Source organism: Rhinolophus sinicus, linkage group LG13 (genome assembly GCF_036562045.2).
Source record: "Rhinolophus sinicus isolate RSC01 linkage group LG13, ASM3656204v1, whole genome shotgun sequence".
Taxonomy (NCBI): Eukaryota; Metazoa; Chordata; class Mammalia; order Chiroptera; family Rhinolophidae; genus Rhinolophus; species Rhinolophus sinicus.
The window spans coordinates 27,320,067-27,339,271 of record NC_133762.1 but is presented as its reverse complement, the minus strand read 5'-3'; the positions used below and the strand labels follow the sequence as shown (position 1 = coordinate 27,339,271).

The 19,205-nt window shown below is 35.3% G+C and overlaps 1 protein-coding gene across 4 annotated transcripts in view; it reads left to right on the top strand.

The window, feature by feature from the left end:
• The window catches only part of NCOA3 (nuclear receptor coactivator 3), a 94,266-nt gene that overhangs the window by 7,343 nt on the left and 67,718 nt on the right, over positions 1 to 19,205 (top strand). The window lies entirely within an intron of this gene.

Sequence of the window (19,205 nt, the reverse complement as noted above, 5' to 3'; positions counted from 1 at the left end):
CATAGCTTCCTAAGGGGAGCACTTCGAAGGTGACCATAGTGATATTCAGCAATGAGGTATGTGGCACTTTTTCTTTGCTTTTTTTTTTTTTAAAAGATTTTTTGGGGAAGGGGAGCAGGACTTTATTGGGGAACAGTGTGTACTTCCAGGCCTTTTTTCCAAGTCAAATTGTTGTCCTTTCAATCTTAGTTGTGGAGGGCACAGCTCAACTCCAGGTCCAGTTGCCGTTTCTAGTTGCAGGGGGCACAGCCCACCATTCCTTGCAGGAGTCGAACCGGCAACCTTGTGGTTGAGAGGACGCATTCCAACCAACTGAGCCATCTGGGAAGCAGCTCAGCTCAACGTGCCATGTTCAATCTTAGTTGCAGGGGGCGCTGCCCACCATCCCTTGCGGGAGTCGAGGAATCAAACTGGCAACCTTGTGGTTGAGAGCCCACTGGCCCATGTGGAAATCGAACCGGCAGCCTTCGGAGTTAGGAGCATGGAGCTCTAACCGCCTGAGCCACTGGGCTGGCCCTATGTAGCACTTTTTATAGGATGAGTTTGTGAACTTAATTGTCAGACTTCGTACTCATACATTGTGTTCATTAAGCTTTTAGTATATATGTATATATGAATACATATATATATATATATGTGTGTGTATATATATATGTATATATATTTTTTTATTTTTATTTTTAAGGAGGGTGCAGCTCACAGTGGCCCATGTGGGGATCGAACCAGCAACCTTGTTGCTATCAGCATCACGCTCTAACCACCTGAGTTAACCGGCCAGCCCACGCTTCTACTATTTAAGGCACTGTGAGAGTTAAAAAGGTTTTGACCTCCAAGTGTACACAGTCAGGTACTCAAAATCAGTGCAGTGCAAGGCAGTCTCTTTTACCTATAAAGATTGAGAAGTTCAGAGGAGAAAAGGGACTACCGCTGATCAGGTTAATCAGGGCTTTGAAAAATGAGTGATTTTAGTATGGAGAGAGCACAGTTCCTCTTGGTGGGAGATCATTAGCAACAGCACAGAGGTGAGACATTTCAAGACGTGGTCATTTAAATATTCAGTGAATGTTGTGAGTGATGGTATTGAATAAACTGGTTTTGTTTTTTTGCAGAATCCTATTGATACATTTCCCCCTACTCCTCTCTGTACTTCTGCCAGTTTAATCTTATTAAACATCATTTTGATGACATTTTTTTGCTTAATCTGCAGAGTACAACTCAAATTCCTTAACCTAATACTCAGTTGTTATCACAGTCTTATAAAAAACCCAATCTTTCCTATTTTTGTTGCTCCTTGTTTCAGTCCTGCTAATTTTTTCTGCCTCTTCTCCCTTGCTCTCTTGTCTAGTCGTTAAGGTCCAGCTCAGATTTTGTCCCATTTAAGTAAATGTTCCAGACTATCACAACTGAAAATAAAATTCTTATTGCCTGTGAATTGTAATTATCTCCTCATAGGATGCATAGGACTCAGTATTTATTAATTCGTAGGACAAATTCAGTCAAATTGTCTATTCTTTGAGGTGTAGGGACCATTCCTTTTATAAGCTTTTAAAATCCTCAATTATTTTTTTCAATGATATTCATCTTAGGTACCCCAAAATGCTTGGGGTTTGGATGTGAAAGTTTTTACAGTTCAACTCTCAAGTTAATTTTCTACTTGGAAATTGAGATAAAATTAGAGTGCTAAGGATTTGCTTGGGACCTATGTCCTCCTTCCTCCTACAGTCGTCCCAGATAAATCTTGTCTGGGCCTTAGAATATGTTTGTGTTTTCTGATTGTTCCTAAGACTGTACAGTCCTTCTGTAAATTGTGCAGATGTTTTTATTCATTGCTGCTGTTCTTAAGGAATTATGCTAAGTGTTGTGGGCATTAAAATCTCTTTGTGATGTAGGAGTTTATAATCTAGTTGAGAACTAAGTATAATTGAAAAAAAAAAGAACCCATAGTTTCAACAACATAAATAAGTGTTTTGAAGTTCAGAGGAAGAAAAGGTCATTTTCAGCTGGGATTGTTGGCAAAAATTTAATGGAGGAGATGGAATAGATCTAAAGGGAATTAATTGCTGCTTCTAATCTTCTCTTTTTCCCACATCTTTTATTCTTTAGCACTTAGTTGTAGTAAAAAAATTATAAATTAAATTTTTTTAATTGAAAAGAAGGCAATAAACGTGGTAGAGTCAAAGCAGTACAAAAAGATGTGTCGTGAAAAAATAAGGCTCCTAGTATCCCTTGGCTTCTGGTATTTGTCGCTACCCCTCCCAAAGGCTACTAGTGTTAGAGGGTAATCTTTACATAGGATTATGGATGTCTCCAGGTTCTTTTTTCCTATTCTCTCCTCTTCCCTCTTTAGTTTTAATTAACAGATAGGAGCACAGTGGGCTCCCGCTATTTTCACTTAATAAAAGAACGGAGAGCCTTCTATGTCTCGTGTTTTTAAAAGGCTGTATACTATTCCATTGTATGAACGGATTTGATACAATTTATTTAACCGGTTCTTCCTTGCTGTTTTCAATCTTTTACAATTTTGAACAATGCTGCGGTGACCTGTGTGTAGACATACGTGACGGCATGAGTATCTTAGTACAGAAATCTTGGAAGTGAAATTTCTGAATCAAAGAAAATGTACATTTAAAACGTTAATGACTCTTTCCCAGTTGCCTCCAAAGAGATTATACCAAATTTATGCTCTTACCTATTCATAAGCATGCCTGGTTCTCCTTGTCTTTTAAAAAATTATCCCTTTGTGTTGCTTGACTGCTTAAAGGCATGAGATCTTCTGTTGTTCATTGTTGAAGAGTTTGAAACTAAACTTCCCATGGAGTTCCCAAAGCCTTTTGTAATCTGACTCTAATCTATATTTCCAGTATTATCTCCTTAATTCTGTCTGTATATCTAATGCCTTAGTGACTATTAAGTCTGCCTTGCTCTGCTTTCCACCCTCTTACCTCAGTAAAATTCTGTGTTCTGATTCTGTAAAAGAAAAAAGCTACCATTTATCCAGTGTCTGTGTGCCTGGACAGTGTCTGCTTAATGTACATTATTTAGTAGTCTGAGTTTTTCGTGTAGAACCCCCCCACCTCTTCAAATAAAGTCTTATTTAAAACCCTATTCAAATTAGAAACGGTGATTCTGTTAAAATTTATTTTCTAAGTTGAAATTTAAACTGTTTACTAGTTATAAAGTCAGTGAAAATGAGACTTACGAATATAAAATTTGAAAGTGGGTTATGAAGAACTATTATGGACCTAATCCATCTCCTCTAGTTTATTTCTATAGTGTTAAGAAAATCCCGACTCACACGGAGATATAGTTGCAAATGGTCCCAGTTCAAAAATATCTTTTGAAATATATAGCAGGTACAAATGGGATAAATTCAAAAGGTACCAAAGGTTGTCTCTCTGGGAGTTGTCTCCCAGCCACTTCCCTATTCCCTGCCCACAGGCAACCATTGTTACTCTTATTGAGGCATATAAATGCGTATACTTAACAGCTTTTAAGTTTAATAATTTCTCCCACAGTTTTGCGTAAACTTTACATCGAAGCATAACATACATTCAGGAAAGTGCGCAAGAATAGACAGTAAATTTTCATAATGAACACAACTACAGAAGTGGCACTCAGGAGCCCTATTCTGGACTGTATATACTTTTTAAATGATCTGGGAGAGGCCTCTATCTGTATTTATAGCTACTAAGTTCTTTCTAATGGCTACACAGTAGTACTCCATTGTATAGATATATCATAATTTACCCGGTTTCTTGTTACTACAAACAAAGCTGTAAGTGAATATCTTCATACATGTTTCTTTGTTCCCCTGTTTTGTTAAAATATGTATAAAAATTTCTGAAAGTTGAATGCTAGGTTAAAGAGTATGAATTAAAAATTGTTTAGATATTGCAGTTTGCTCCCTGTGGAGATTATATTAATTTACAAATCTACCCTCAGGCTATGGAATTGCGTGTTTCCCTCATCTCTGAGTTAAAATACTGTGGTATCGAATTTTTTAAACAGATAAATTTAAAAAGACTTTTCATATATTTCTTCTAGTGCTTTTGTTTTTTTAACATTAAAAAATAAATTAAAATATGAAAATTAAAAAAAGTAAAATAAAAATACCAGTTAGAATATAAAAATATCAACTAGGATGTAAAACTGGGAACGTAGATTAATGAGGTGGTAGGCTATGTGTATGTTGTAACCATATGTACTTTATCCTTTGAGTGTGTTTAAAGATGTTTAACATGTTTCTATATGACATTAGGCTATGTTTTTTTCCTGTTTTTTAGAAATCTGCTTTATTGAGATATAATTTGCTTATTATGAAATCCAGCCATTTTTAAGTGCGCAGTTTGAGTTTTGACAAACGTAAACAGTTGTGTTACCACCACCGCAGTCAAGATACAGAACATTTCCATCACCCCAGGAAGTTCTTTCTTGCCCATTTGCATTCAGGCCCCTTCTGGGTTTTGTATTCAGTCAGCCACTGATCTACTTTCTATCACTATAGTTTGCTTTCTTCCTTTTTTTTTCTTTTATTCCTTTTTTAGCTTTTTTGAGTTATTAATTGACATTCAGTTAATTGTATATATTTAAATTGTAACAATTTGAGTTTTGACATGTGTCTACCTGTGAGTCCATCATGACAGTTATAATAATGGTAATATCTACTACCTCCCAAAGTCCTCTTGTATCCTTTTGTAATCTGTCCCTCCTCCATCTTTAGGTAATTACTGATCTGCCTTGTTCCACTAAAGGTTAGTTTGTGTTTTTGAGAATTATATATAAGTGGAATTAACAATATGTACTTTGTTTGAGCAGGGCTGGCTTCTTTCAATAAGCAGAGTTATTTTGAAATTCATCCATGTTATTGCATATATCAGTATCTTATTTCTTTTTACTGCTTAAGAAATATTGCAATGTCTGGGTATATCACAATTTATTAATCCATTCACCTGTTCATGAGCATTTGGGTTGTGTCCTGTTTTTGCTTATCAAAAATAGAGCTTCTGTGATGTTTTTGTACAAGGCTTTGTGTGGACATATATTTTATTTCTCATGAGTAAATACCCAGGAATGGAATGGATGGGTTATATGCTAAGTGTGTGTTCAACATTTAAACATTTTAGGAAACTGCCATCTGTTTCTGACAGTGGTTGTACCATTTCATGTTTCTCTCAGCAATGTATGATCGTTCCAGTTGTTTACCAACACTTGGTATGGTCAGGCTTTTGAATGTTAGCCATTCCAGTGAGTGTATGGTGGTATCTCCTTGTGGCTTCAGTTTGAGTTTCCCTGCTGATGGATGATGTTGAGCATAGTTTCATGTGCTTATTTGTCATTGGTATATCTTTTTTGGTGAGGTGTCTATTCATGTCTTTAGCTCATTTTTAAGTTGGCTTGTTTATCTTACTAAGATGTAAGGATTCTTTATTTTAGATACAAAACCTTTTTGGATACACATTTCAGAAATATTTACCGAGTCTGTGGCTTGCCTTTTCATTTTCATAATAGTGTTTTGGAACAGTAAAAGTTTTTAATATTACTGGAGTTCAATTTACTGAATTTTTGTATATTCAGTTATAGTTCATGCTTTTTGTATTGCATTTAAGAAATCTGCCAAACTTAAGGTCATTTTTTGTTACGTTTTCTTCAAGAAGTTTTATAGTGTAAGTCTTAACTTTAGGTCTATGACCCATTTGAGTTAATTTTTGTATATAGTGTACGATAAGGATTGAGTTTCATATTTTGGTATATGGCTATTTTTCTAGCATTGTTTGTTGAAAAGACTATACATACTCCATTGAATTGACTTGGCACTTTCGTTGAAAATCAGATAACCAAATATGTGTAGGTCTATTTTTGGAGTTTCTTCTGTTCCATTGATACATTTATGTATGTATATGTTGGTCCATCTTCACCCCAGTCTTGAAATCAGGTGGGGTAAGTCCTCCAGTTTTGTTTTTTAAAACATTTATTTTGGCTCTTCTAGGTCCTTTGTATTTCCATGTAATTCATCTTGTTGATTTCTGCAAAATCTCTGTTGCAGTTTTGATTAATTGCACTGAATCAATTCATCAATTTGGGGAGAATTGATTTCTCAAAAATATTCCTAGAACACATTATATAGCTCTCCATTTATTTAGGTCTTCTTTAATTTCTCTTAGCAATGTTTTGTAGTTATCAGTGTACAGTTCTTACAAAGCTTTCGTCCAATTTATCACTAAGTTCCCTATTTTTAAAAGTGATTGTAAATAGTATTTTAAAATGTCAATTTCCAGTAATTTGTTGGTCTATAGAAATACAGTTGAGTTTTGTATATTCACCTAATATCTTGTAATGTTGTTAAACTCATTTATTTTAGTAGCTTTTATGTAGTTTGCATAGGATTGTATACATAGATGACCATATTGTTTGTGAATAAAGACAATTTTCCTTTCCAGTTAGTATGCCTTTTGATTTTTTCCCCCTTTTTTCTTTTTTTGCTTTATTGTATTGGCTAGTGCTTCCAGTACAGTGTTGGGATTTTCTTTCTTTCTTTTTTTTTAAAAGATTTTATTGGGGAAGGGGAACAGGACTTTATTGGAGAACAGTGTGTACTTTCAGGCCTTTTTTCCAAGTCAAGTTGTTGTCCTTTCAGTCTTATTTGTGGAGGGCGCAGCTCAGCTCCAGGTCCAGTTGCCGTTTTCTAGTTGCAGGGGGCACAGCCCACCATCCCCTGCGGGAGTTGAACAGGCAACCTTGTGGTTTGAGAGGATGCGCTCCAACCAACTGAGCCGTCTGGGAGGCAGCTCAGGCTCAAGGTGCTGTGTTCAATCTTAGTTGCAGGGGGCGCTGCCCACCATCCCTTGCGGGACTCAAGGAGTCGAACCGGGTTGAGAGCCCACTGGCCCATGTGGGAATCAAGCCGGCAGCCTTCGGAGTTAGGAGCACGGAGCTCTAACCGCCTGAGCCACCGGGCTGGCCCGGGATTTTCTTGATTGTGATTGCATTGAATCAATTGATTAATGTAGAGAGACAGGTATCTTTGTCTTGTTCTCAATCTTTTTTTTTTTAATTTTTTTTATTTTTAATTTTTATTAAATTTATTGGGGTGACAATTGTTAGTAAAATGACATAGATTTCAGGTCTTGTTCTCAATCTTAGGGGGTGAGCCTTCAGTCTTTCACCATTAAGATGTTAGGCATAGGTCTGCTGATCTGCTTTGCGTTCAACTCCTCCTCCTCCCCCTCCTCGTCCACTTGTTACTTAGTTATAAGAGGTTTTGTTTATTTATTTTTTCTGAGTGTATATTCTGGCGATACATATTTTTATCAGCTATGTTTTACAAATACTTTTCTCCCAGTCTTTGGTGGTACAGATCTTTATTGATGATCAGAGATGTCTCTGTACTAATGCCCCAAGTCTTGGTCACATGTATATTTTACGAAATAAGTGTTTTAAAGCTTGAATAACAGTTATGCAAACATGTACTACAGACCCCATTCCTTAATTCCTATAAATGGAAAGGAAAACTAAAATTTTCCTTTCCTAAGCCAGGAGCATATTAGTTCTTAAACACAGCTAATTATTTTTTACTGTATTTAACTGTTAAAAGTTATTTGTCATTTTATAATCAATAGTCTGAAACTTGATCTTTTTCTCTTTAATATGAATGAATCAGTAAGTATTTCTGCATTTATTATTACGAATTAATATTGAAAATATCAGTTATATTGGTCTGGTGTGATCCTAATGAAAAGATGCTGAAGACCTATCTAAAAACTCTGAATCTTACCTGTGAGGTTTTGTCATTGTTCTCTCTTTAACCCTCACTGAAAAACCCAATCTTTATGGCTTACTTCTATTAGTATAGAATATATTTCCTTCTCACCAAACTATATTTTATTGTTTTCTCTTTTCATGGTTTTTATACTTAACTGTTCTACTGAGTTGTGTTAGCTTTTGAATGCCACTACTATAAGCTAATGAGAAAATACTAGCTTCACAAAGTGCTATTTGTCACATTTAGTATTTGTATTCAATTATTGTGACCTTAAATTGCCTAAGTATTTCCCTTGACACTTTTTTTTTTCTCGCTCAAAAGAGTGATACTCACCTCAATTTACTTACCAATCGCCTCACCTTAATTTGAAGGTATATGTTTTAATTCTGTTTTGTCTGAATTATTCTTTCTGTCATGCTGGAATTTTGGAACATTTTGCAATTTACATTTAAGAAAGCTAGTTTAAGAAACCAGTGGAAATTTCCAGCTTAAAAAAAAAAATCCAACTACTGGTCTAATAACTGCTTTGCAGGAAGAAAGAAATATGAAAATGAACCACAGACATTCTGGATGTCAGCCTGTGAAATTTTCCACTATTTCCCATAATAACAGGCAGGCATGCTCATACTGCTGGACCCAGTGCAACTGCACTTGCACTCTGTGTGGAATTTAAAGCTACTCTATCGATGATAAAATGGAATCTGGCTAGCTTTTAGTGAGCAGTGCAGAAATCCGCACATCTGATGTGCTGTATGTTTCATCTGCCTGAAGTGTGGCCATAATACTGAATTTGAAAAATTATGTAAAAGTCTTCTGATTCCCAAATTCCTCTTAGTTTTAAATCAATTTTGAGTTTTTAATTTCAGTCGATTTATTATGCATCTGAGAGTGTAGACATATAAAATCATTCTTTTAGTGACAATGCTGTGTACATACATTTTTATTTTATAGGATTTTATACTAGTATCTTGAAGAGTGCTCAGGAACTTAAAGTTTTTGAGAGATTTGCATGAGCTCAGTACTCATTTGGTGTGATTCTGGAAACATTTTAACCTTTTTTCAGGATCGTGTTACTCTTTCAAAGGGTCATTAGACTTTATATTCATTAATAATTGCGTTTTTGTTTGGCTGTTTCAAATTTAAAGGCAAACAGTATTATACTGTTTTCTTAATAATGAAAGTCCAGGTTGCCTGGTTCTATAAACTGGCAGAGCAGAGGGTCACGAATTGATGATAAATGTACTGTAACTACCCACTTCTAACTTGTTTCATCTCTTCGTGGCAAATGACTAAGTGGTATTAAGGAATGAGATCGAGGAATTCAGATTCTATGGATTAACCTTTTAAATGTTTATGCATTTCTGCAGTGAGGAATTTGAGTGTTCATAGTCATACAACAGATGTACATACATATCTCGTATTTTTTAACACTTGTCAGTCACTTACATTTTGGAAATAAGGCAGGTTAATGCGTAAGTGTATCTTTTCCAGGACGCTTAGATCTTAGATTTGAACCAGAACAGTGTTGTGACATAACAACGGCCCCCACCCCTTCCCTGTGAGATCTACTCTTCCCTTGTACAGCCTCAGCCTTCCTCTTTACCTCTTCTGTATCTATAACTCTTCTCCTGTCCTCTTCTTGCACTTCCTCTTTTCAGTCCTCGTTCTGTCTATTTTATCCCTTTAGCCTAAATTTTCTTCTGGCCCCTAACCTTTTTTTTCCTTGTCAACTTTCCATCTTTCAAGTCGCTCACTTTTTCTAGTTGCTCACTGTTAACCAAGTCTCTTCTTTACCTATGGAAGGCTTCTTTGCTCCAAGTGTTCTCTGCTCCTGGCGGATTGATTTTCTTTTAGTCTTCGACCCCTCAAACACATACATCCTCACACGCTCTCAAGTCCTTCAACTCTCGTTTTTGCCTCCATGTTTTAATTTATTCCACAGAGATTTACTGAGTGCTAGATGTTAGGGATATACCAGTGACCAGAATGGCTATGAAAAAGAAGTAAAGCTGCATAAGGAGACTGGAAACTAGTGTGGTGTGCGTGTTGTGGGGTTTACGTTTTAGATGGATAGTCATAGTGACCTCGGAGAAAATAGCATTTGAGCAAAGTGTCCAGGAAGTAAGCCTTGTGAACCGTGGGGAATGGGGAGCGTGCTGTGCGGAGGGAACAGCCAGTGCAAAGGCCCTGTGGTAGGAGTATTCTCAGGGTGTTTGAAGAACAGCAAGGCGGCCAGTGTGTTGGAGCACAGGAAACAAAGGAGTGAGTAGGAAGAGGAGAAATCTGAGAGCGAACAGTGGAATCTTGTAGGCAGTTGTCATGTCCTCAGCTTTTACATGGAGCAAAGTGGGAAACCACTGTAGGTGTCTAATTTTTGGTTATTTCAAAAAGATCTTATCATTGATTTTTCCCCCCGCCCTCCAATTAAAGCATTTCTTTTTATTATACAAGTAATTAATTCATATTCATTTAGAAAATACAGAAAAGTACAAAGGAGAAAATAAATCAAAGAACAAAGATTACCAGTAACCTCATCTATTATTGAAGATTTTGTGTGTATATCTTTCCACTTGTTTTCCTTTGTGCTTTTATACACACGCTCACACACGGGCCTTCTGCACTGGCAGAGAGCATATAACCTGATACAGGCTTTAAAGAGATAGATCCCTCTAGGTGCTTCGTGGAAAGTAGCCTATACGAGGGCAAGTAGCAGGGAGAACTATTCCAAGGCTATTACAGCAATCCAGATACGAGATAATGTTGGCTTAGACCGTGGTGGTGTCAGCAGAGGTGATAAGAAGTGGTCAGATTCTGTATGTATTTTGAATGTAGAGCCAACAGAATTTTGTGATGGATTCAGTGGGGGTGGGGTGGGGAGGGTGGCTGTGTTGGGTGGGGTGGGGTAAGAGAGAATGACCTAAGAATCGAAAGTGACTCAAGTTTTTGGCTTGAGCAACTAGAAACCTTTGGTTTCATTTTTCTCTTTTGTCAGACTATTCATCCAAGATTCAGTTCTGGCTCTATCTTTTATTATGTGTTTTTCCTGTTCATTTGAACTCGTGATTATTTCTTTCACCAAGCTTTTAGTTGGTACTGCCCAGCTTGGCACTTTTTATCCACCACAAGATGCTATATATAACAAACTGTTTCCCTAGTATTAATGTCCTACACTCCGTAGTGAGCATCCTCTTCCTGGGTCACGCTGCATTCATGAACCTGCTCTAAGACTAATCACTAACTCTGAGTGCATTATGGTCATTCAGTACGTGTTGATTAATTGTACACTCCTCAGGTTTGAGAACAGGTAGGAGAAAACCTTCAAGTAAATGCCTCCTCCAGCTTTACTTGGGCTTACTGGCATCTTTTGAGGATGAATTATTTTGGATAGTTATTTTCCTCAGTTAATTTTGAGTCTAAAAAACCATTAAATACTTTTTATTTCCATAAAATGTTAACGTGTTATCTTGAATTTTGCAGCAGTATGGAGACTTAATTTTTTAAAATAAATATTTAGTGCTTACCTGATACATGTGAAGCATCCTAGGAGATACAAAGATGAGTGAGAAAAGGTCCCTGCCCAGAAAGGAGTTTATATTTTGGTGCAGACACCGTAACATGTATACAAATAATGTCTCCTTTGTGAATATAACATTGTATTATGATTTTAATGCGAAAAAATTTAGTGCCGTTGGCATTCTAAAGGTTGTAGGTGTTCTTTGCTTCTTTATTCAGTGGTGTTAGACTTATGTTTTGGGTTCTTATATTTTTAAAAATTGTTTTTCAGGCTTACTCCTAGCTGTTGCTACTTGCTAATGTGAACTGTGCTTAACTCCCCACCACCCTTTGCTTTTATTTGCATTATATTTCCTTGGAGCCTTATTTTACATCAATATTTTCTTTATTATTTTAAAAAATCTTTTCTTATATGCTACTTACACTTCTGTCTAATATAGGAGCACTTGCTTTCCTTATGTTTTAGCTTTGCTTTACTTTTACATTCTTCAGTCCTTAACCTTTTTACTTTTAAAATAATTTCTGTAATACATTCAGCATTCCAGAAACATACAGTATCTTCAGGGAATTTTCATGTAGAAACATTCTATTTTAAGTAAAGAATAAGTTCTTCAAATGGTCCTCACTTATTAGATGCTGTCCGGATTAGGGGATGTGCTATGTACGATTGAGTTCTCTTAAATTTCCCTCATTTGGAAGGGATTAAATCTTCTAGACAGAGGAGGATAGGAAAGGTGATAAAAGCATTGCTTTTTACTTCTTTACATGAATTGTGGCCTTTAGTTTTTCCTGTGATCATTATTTCTACTTGGTAATGGAATATTTTTCTTTAGAAAGATTATAGAATGTAAAGCATGCATATTTTAATGCTAATCTAGTTAGTTCAACAAATGATTACATATAAAAACCAAGGGGATTAAAATGTCCTATTTAGATAACCTTTAGTTTATTTGATACAAGTCTTTGGGTCTGGGAATGCTGTAGTAATTCATGATGTGATTTTTAGGCATGTCCTTAAAAACAAAATATGTAATAATTTATTTGGGTTGGAGAGTAATGGTGAACTTAAGCTTTAACATCCTGCCCAAGAGAATCTGATGTTCAAATCTTCAACTACAATTAACCACAAGTCTTTAACTACACACTTTGGAAAAATGATTTGTTGACACATTGTTAGATGATTTTTAAAAACAATTTGCTTGGAAAAATGATTTGCTGACACATATCCTAAGGTGATTTTTAAAAAATGTCAGTTGCTCTCTCTTCTGAGTTGTTTCACAAACCAAAATTATTATTTTTCTTTCAAATGAATCTGTTTTATTTTGAGAAACTAGAGATGATGTTATGTCCCCCGACCGTCCCCGCTCCCTCTTTTTTTTAACTTTCAGCATCTGTTCTGGCTGTCCTACTTTCCCCCAAATCTTTACTTAGAGCAAGAAAAGCTTGGATGCCCTGCTTTGTTTTCAGGACTTCACTTTGCTTTTATTAAGGTTTTCTCTAAAGAAAATTGAGGTACTGTTGCCTAGGTAGTGTTGTGTTTTAATATCTTTCTTGGGTTCCTTAGTTTTTTCAATCTTTGGGACAATCTATTGACTCAGTTTTGAGTTTTGACTTTTCCTTTCTTGTGCCATGGAAAGTGCTAGTAGGACATAAACTCTCTGAGGGCTGGAAGTTACTTATTTTGTTTACTGCTATATCCTTAGTGCCCAGGATGGTGGCAGGCACACAGTAAGTATTTACCTAGTGAATTCAGATTAGCAGTAGCAGCAATTCCTATTTATTGAGCATATACTATGTGCCAAAGTGCTCAGCACTTTGAATGCATTTGGTGGTATTTCCATTTAACTGCTGAGTGAGTTGTTTCCTATCCAGATGATGTCTATGAATAGGTGTGGAAGGGAGAAGGAGGATGAAACTAGCATTTGTTGAGGATGCTTTTACCAAATTTAATCAAGCTTAAGATGCCATCAGTTATGCAATGCATTATTTTTTGTGCCACTAGGAAAGAAAATGTAAAACTGCCAATTAAACTATGGGATATTGTCAATAGCATGACACATTCTGATTTCAAAGATGGAAAAACATGAAAAAAAGTAAGAATCTCTAAAATAAGGAATACCAGTAAAGAGTTTTACATAAATGCTCTCATTTAACAACTATAAAGCCTTCTATAGGTATTATTATCCTCATTTAGAGATGAAGAAAATGAAAGTGGGTTAAGTTCCCAGATTCTCAAGATCGAGAATCCAAATTGAGGTCTTTCAGATATCAGAGGCCATGCTCTTTTTACCACCTCACATTGCTTCTGGAGTAAGGGAAACAAAATAGTACGTTGGCCTAGCCACTCTGGCTCAAAGATTCTTAGTTGGCATGGCTTTAAACGTTTTCTTAATGTAATTGGTTTTACATTTTTTTTTTAAATCAACAAAATCTTTGTATTTACTATGTGCCAGCTACACTGTGGTTTATGTGTATACAAAAGAATATTAGGCCATATCTCTTCCTCTCGAGAAATTTACAGTCTATTTGGGAAGATGAGAAATAAACATGAAAGCTAGATAACTAAAGAAGATTTAAATAACATTTCGGAGAATAATAAAAGAGGCTTAACAAGGCAATGCAGGATTAATTGCAAAATAAATTATACAAATAATTGCTTTCGGAATTCAGAGGACGGAGAGATTGCTTGAGGCTGGAGTAATCCAGGGAAGGATTTAAATGAATTCCTGGGAGATAGTTTCAGTTCGTGAGATTATATACGTACTTTAAAATCATATTAATATTTGTTACAAATGGAACTGCAAACTGTTGAACACACAGAACTTTAGTACATTAAGGTTTTTCTCTGTATGAGAGCAGAGGAACTACCTGCCATAGAAAAGTAGAAGAACTCATGTGGTATCCATCCAGTACATGGGGAGAGTACTCACTTTTAGAAGACAGACCTTTGGGTGAAAAAGAAGGGGGCACTCCCCCTTTCTAAATGCCTTGAGTGCCACGTTTACAATCAATTGCCCTTTCTGAACCATTGACAAGGTTACTTTCTGTGGCTCTTAAAGTTGGTGATGAGCTTTGAAAGGTTGGAAGCAAGCATTAACCTCCTTTATGTTACCGATGTTTTCTGTATTTTGAAATAGGGCCTCTTAGTTAAAAGTGTCCAACAAACAAAAAATAATAGGTCACCCTCTTTCAGGAGAATATGATTGACAGTGTTTCAGACTACATTCCTGAATCAGACCCTGGGAACTCAACATTGGGTTATAAAGAAAGTGTGCTATACTTGTTTTACAGGCCAGTCAAAAGCAAAATAGTAAAGGCTTGGAAAGCAAGAGAACTGTGTTTTGGACCTTGTTGGATAATCTTGAGTATTTTATTTAACCTTCTGGAGACATCTGAGTTGGATTACACTAAAGGTTTTTTTCCTATTTAAAAAAACCCATTTTTTCTTTCTTATTTAAAAATAATCTGGCGGTACATGTACATGGCTAACAAAAATTCAAATTTTGCAAAAGGTTTTGAAGTGAGCTTTCCCTCCCACTTTCTTTTGCTTCCTATTTCCTTCCTCGGAGATGATCACTGTTAGCATTTTATTTTTGTGTATATTTACATTTTTGTGTATATTTACAAACATATATATACAGAGGGTGCCAAAAAATGTATACACATTTTAAGAAATGAGTATTAAAATAGTAATACTCAATATACGTATACCAATAACAAAAGATGAATACAAGTCACGTGTATACATTTTTTTTTGGCACCACTGGTATATTTATAATCTTTATAGCCCATACATCTACTCCCCTTTTTAGAAACACAAATTGTAGCATATTTAAAAACATTGTTTTGCATCTGGTTACATTTAACAATAAATTTTGAAAATGGTTTGGTATCAGTACATACAGACTTCTTATTTTTATTTTTATTTTTTTGGCAGATTGTCATTTTATTAATGTACCATAATTTATTTAACTAGTTTATCAGTGATGGACATGGTTTGTTTCCAATATGTTGCCATGTAACAACAGAGTGTTGTAGTGAATTTTCTTGTATACATTTTTATTGTAGTAATTTGTATCTCTAACATTAGCAAAGAGAGGAAACATTCTTTCCAGTGACGGTTTAAAGGGTATTTGTATTTCCTTATTCAGTAAACTTTATATTTCTTGTTCACTTTTCACTTTTGAGTTATTGGTCTGTTTCTTACTGATTATTTTCATAAAATAAATTCCATATATTTAAAAAGGCATTTGTCTTTGAGAAATATCTATTGCAAAGATTTTCATGCTTTTTAAATAGCAATGAAATTGTACTTTTTTGACCGGAAAATATTGCTTAATTTTACATGAAAGTGTCCACTTCTCCAGTATTCTTCATTAAGTTTTGTAGCTCATCTTGTTCATTTCTATACAAGATGAAGTTACACTTTTTATATTCATTTTGTATGTAATATACCTAATATGTTTAAAAATGTTTTTATTGAGGTAAAACACATATAACATAACATTTACTATTTTTATTTTTTAGGGGGCAGTCAGTGGTGGCATTAAGTGTCACAAATGTGTGTAACCCCCCATCACACTGTGCATTTCCAGAACTTCTCCCAGAGAGACCTAATAATATTTTTTTAGGTAGCAGTTTCAATTTATGATTTAATAACTACCTCTCATTTAAAAGGGTGTTGTACATGTGAGCTTTTTGTAACCGAGAGACACAGAAGTCTATATCCTTGAAGGAGAGGTTTTCAGAAAGAGACAGAGTGATAATTGGGTAAGTCTCTTGTACGCTGAGGATACTCTTCTGATGTTGATCTCTAACTTAGATTATCATTTTCTTGGTTCTCTTCCAGCAATATTACTTGTTCCCCCATTTTATATTTTGGAAAATTGCAAACATAGGAGAGTAGAATAACAGAATGATGCCCGTGTGCTCATCATTCAGGTTCACCAGTTGTCAATTTATGGTCAATCTTATTTCATCTATATCTTCATTTTACTCCCTTTCCCCATGTTATTTTGAAGCAAATATCAGACACCATATGATTTCCTTAAGTATCTCTAAAAGATAAAGACTGTCTTTCCAAAAAAAAAAAATCACCATTCCATTTTTATTACTAGAAAAAAATAATATATAATTTAGCTCTATATATATAGTATATATTCAGTTTTTTTTCTCTCTTTTTTTTTTTTTTTTTTTTTTTTTTTGAATCAGATCCAAACAAAATTCATACATTGTAATTTAATTGTTACGTATTTTAAGTTGTTTTAAATATATTACTTCTCCATCTCTCCTTTTCCTTTGAATTTTTTTCCCTGTAGATTTTCTTTTTGTCTAGATTTTGCTGAGTACATCCTTATGTTGTTCAAATTGGTCCTCTGTATTTTTTTTTTATAAATTGGTAGTTGGTATTCATGGCTTGATCAGATTGTTTCAGTTATTATTTTTGGCAAATGCATTATTTATCTATTGCCATGTAACAAATTGTCTCCAAATTTAGCAGCTTAAAACAACATTATCTTCCATAGTTTCTGAAGGTTGGGAATCTGGGCGTGGCTTAGTTGGGTGGTTCTGGTTTAAGGTCTCTCATGGGTTGCAGTGAAGTTTTCCCCTAGGTCTGCAGCCATCTGAAGGTTTGACAGGGTCTGGAAAATCTGTTTTTAACGTGGCTCACTCACATAGTGGAACTCAAGGAATATTGTTCCCTGTTGCAGAAGGTCTCAGTTTTATGCCTGAGCATCCTCAAGGCACTTGTTTGCTAGAGCAAGTGATCAGAGAGAGAGGGAGATAGGAAGCAGAAGTGACATACTATGATTTCTGCTCTGTTGTTTTGGTCACACAGACCAATCCTGGTACTGCGTGGGAGGGGACTACTTCGGGGTATGAATTCTAGACCAGGATCACAAGGGGCCGGCTTGGAGGCTGGCTGCCACAGTGAGACTCCCTCTGTGTGCTGTGGTTTATCAGGAGACATGGTGTTTGCTTCTCTTTCTCTTTGTGCTAATCGCAGCTATTGCTGATCAGTACCCTTCATCTGTTAATTTATTAGGGGTAGCAAATGCTGATATTCTGTCATAACCTTTCCGTTTAATAGCTGTCATATTTCTATAAAGAGAAACCTCTAATCAACTATTTGGTCGCTCAGTGTGTTGATATAGTTCACATAAGAAAAGTTCATTCAGGTTTTCCTAATACTAACAACTGCATAACTGTGGTGCAGTGATCAAAACTAAGCAGTTAACATCGGTCCAGTACTGCTAACTACCTAGATACATAGCAGATAGTACCATTGTTTCTTTTTTCTTTTTTTTTCTGTTCCAGGATCTACGACTCTGTTAAAATTTCTTCCTTTTACTTTTTTTCGTTTTGGTTTTAGTTTGTTCTTTTTCTAGTTTCTCGAGTTGGGTGTATGTTTGTGAGAATATATCTTTATTTGCCTTTTACATAATATTCTGTCTTGTCTGTTTAAGGTTTAAAAAAAGAGGTTTGTACTTTTGTTCGAGCCATTGCCTTTATATTAAAATTTTTTTTGTAATATAGTTAGTCTCTCCCACCCCTCACTTTTTTTGGTTATTATCTGTTGGTTTCTTAGGTTGAGTGCTATTGAAATTACCTAGTAACTTCTTTTTCTCTTCCCCAGCATTTGATTTATTAATTTATTAATAATTTATTTTCAGTTAATGTCTATAAGGCAATCGCAGGTTTATTCTAATTTTTATCTCCTTTCTTTCCCCTCGTTTTTTTGATAGGTATGTTGTATCTACATTGTGAAAGCTTATAGCCATTTTATATTATGTGTCCCTTATAACAGCCATTCAATTTTTAAATACACATATATATTAATTTTCACTATTATTTTTATGGTGATGTGGACTTTCTAGTTATTTGGATTGTATGAAATTCATTCTCTAATAAATTCCTCAGGAAGAGCTTATGGGAACAGTGTTCCTTGAGTTCCAGTATGTGTAAAAGTTTGTCTGCACCTTTAACATTTGAAAGCTGGTTTGGCTGATTATAAATTTTTTTCTAGACTGTCATTTCATTGTCTCTTGGCATAGAGCTTTGCTGTTAACAGTCTGATGTCAAACTGATTTTCTTTATAAGTGACTTAGCTTTTTTTGTCTTTGCCTGAATGTCCAAAGATTTCTTTTTAAATATTAATTTTATGTATTGGTGTTGGTCATTCTGACTCATTTTTCCTCAGGCATGCAGTAAGTCCTTTCACTGTGTAATTTTAATCCCCTCCTCCTTCTGGCTGTCAACATCAGGAAGGTTTTCTTGACTTGTAGTATTTTCTGTGTTTGTTTGGTTTGCTTTTTGTTTTCGTTGTTCCATTGCCTTGGTTTTATTCTGTGGGACTATACATAGGACTACACATTTTCTCTTTGGGACTTCCGTATTCTATGCATATGTTGGATCTTTGTATTTTGTTATGTTTAGTAGAGAAATAAACCTCTGTATTATTTCCAGATTTGTATATCCACCTGTCTTCCCAACTGTTCATTTGAATTTCTAATACTAGACATCTCAAAGTCAACATGTCCAAAACTGAAGTGACCTTCCCTGCTAAATCATCTTCAAGAGGCCTTTTCTGTCTCACTTGTTGGTACCTTTCATTTTTCTTTCTTCCTCACTCTTGATCCAGTGCTGTTCTTCATCTAATATGGACCTTTGGGTGTGCCCTCTATGTGGCATGTTTTTTTCATCATCTGTTTGACTAACTTCCTTATCTCTCTTAAAGCCTTAGAGCTTAGTGAGGCCCATTCTCACCACCCTGTTTATTATTGGAACCCCTCTTCCCTCATAGAACTAATCCTCTGAAATACCATGTAATTTACTTATTTATCGTGTTTAATTATGTTTTTCTCATAAAATAGAAGCTCCACGAGGGCAAGGATCTTAGTCCCTCTTTCTCACTGCTGTGTCTCAGTTACAT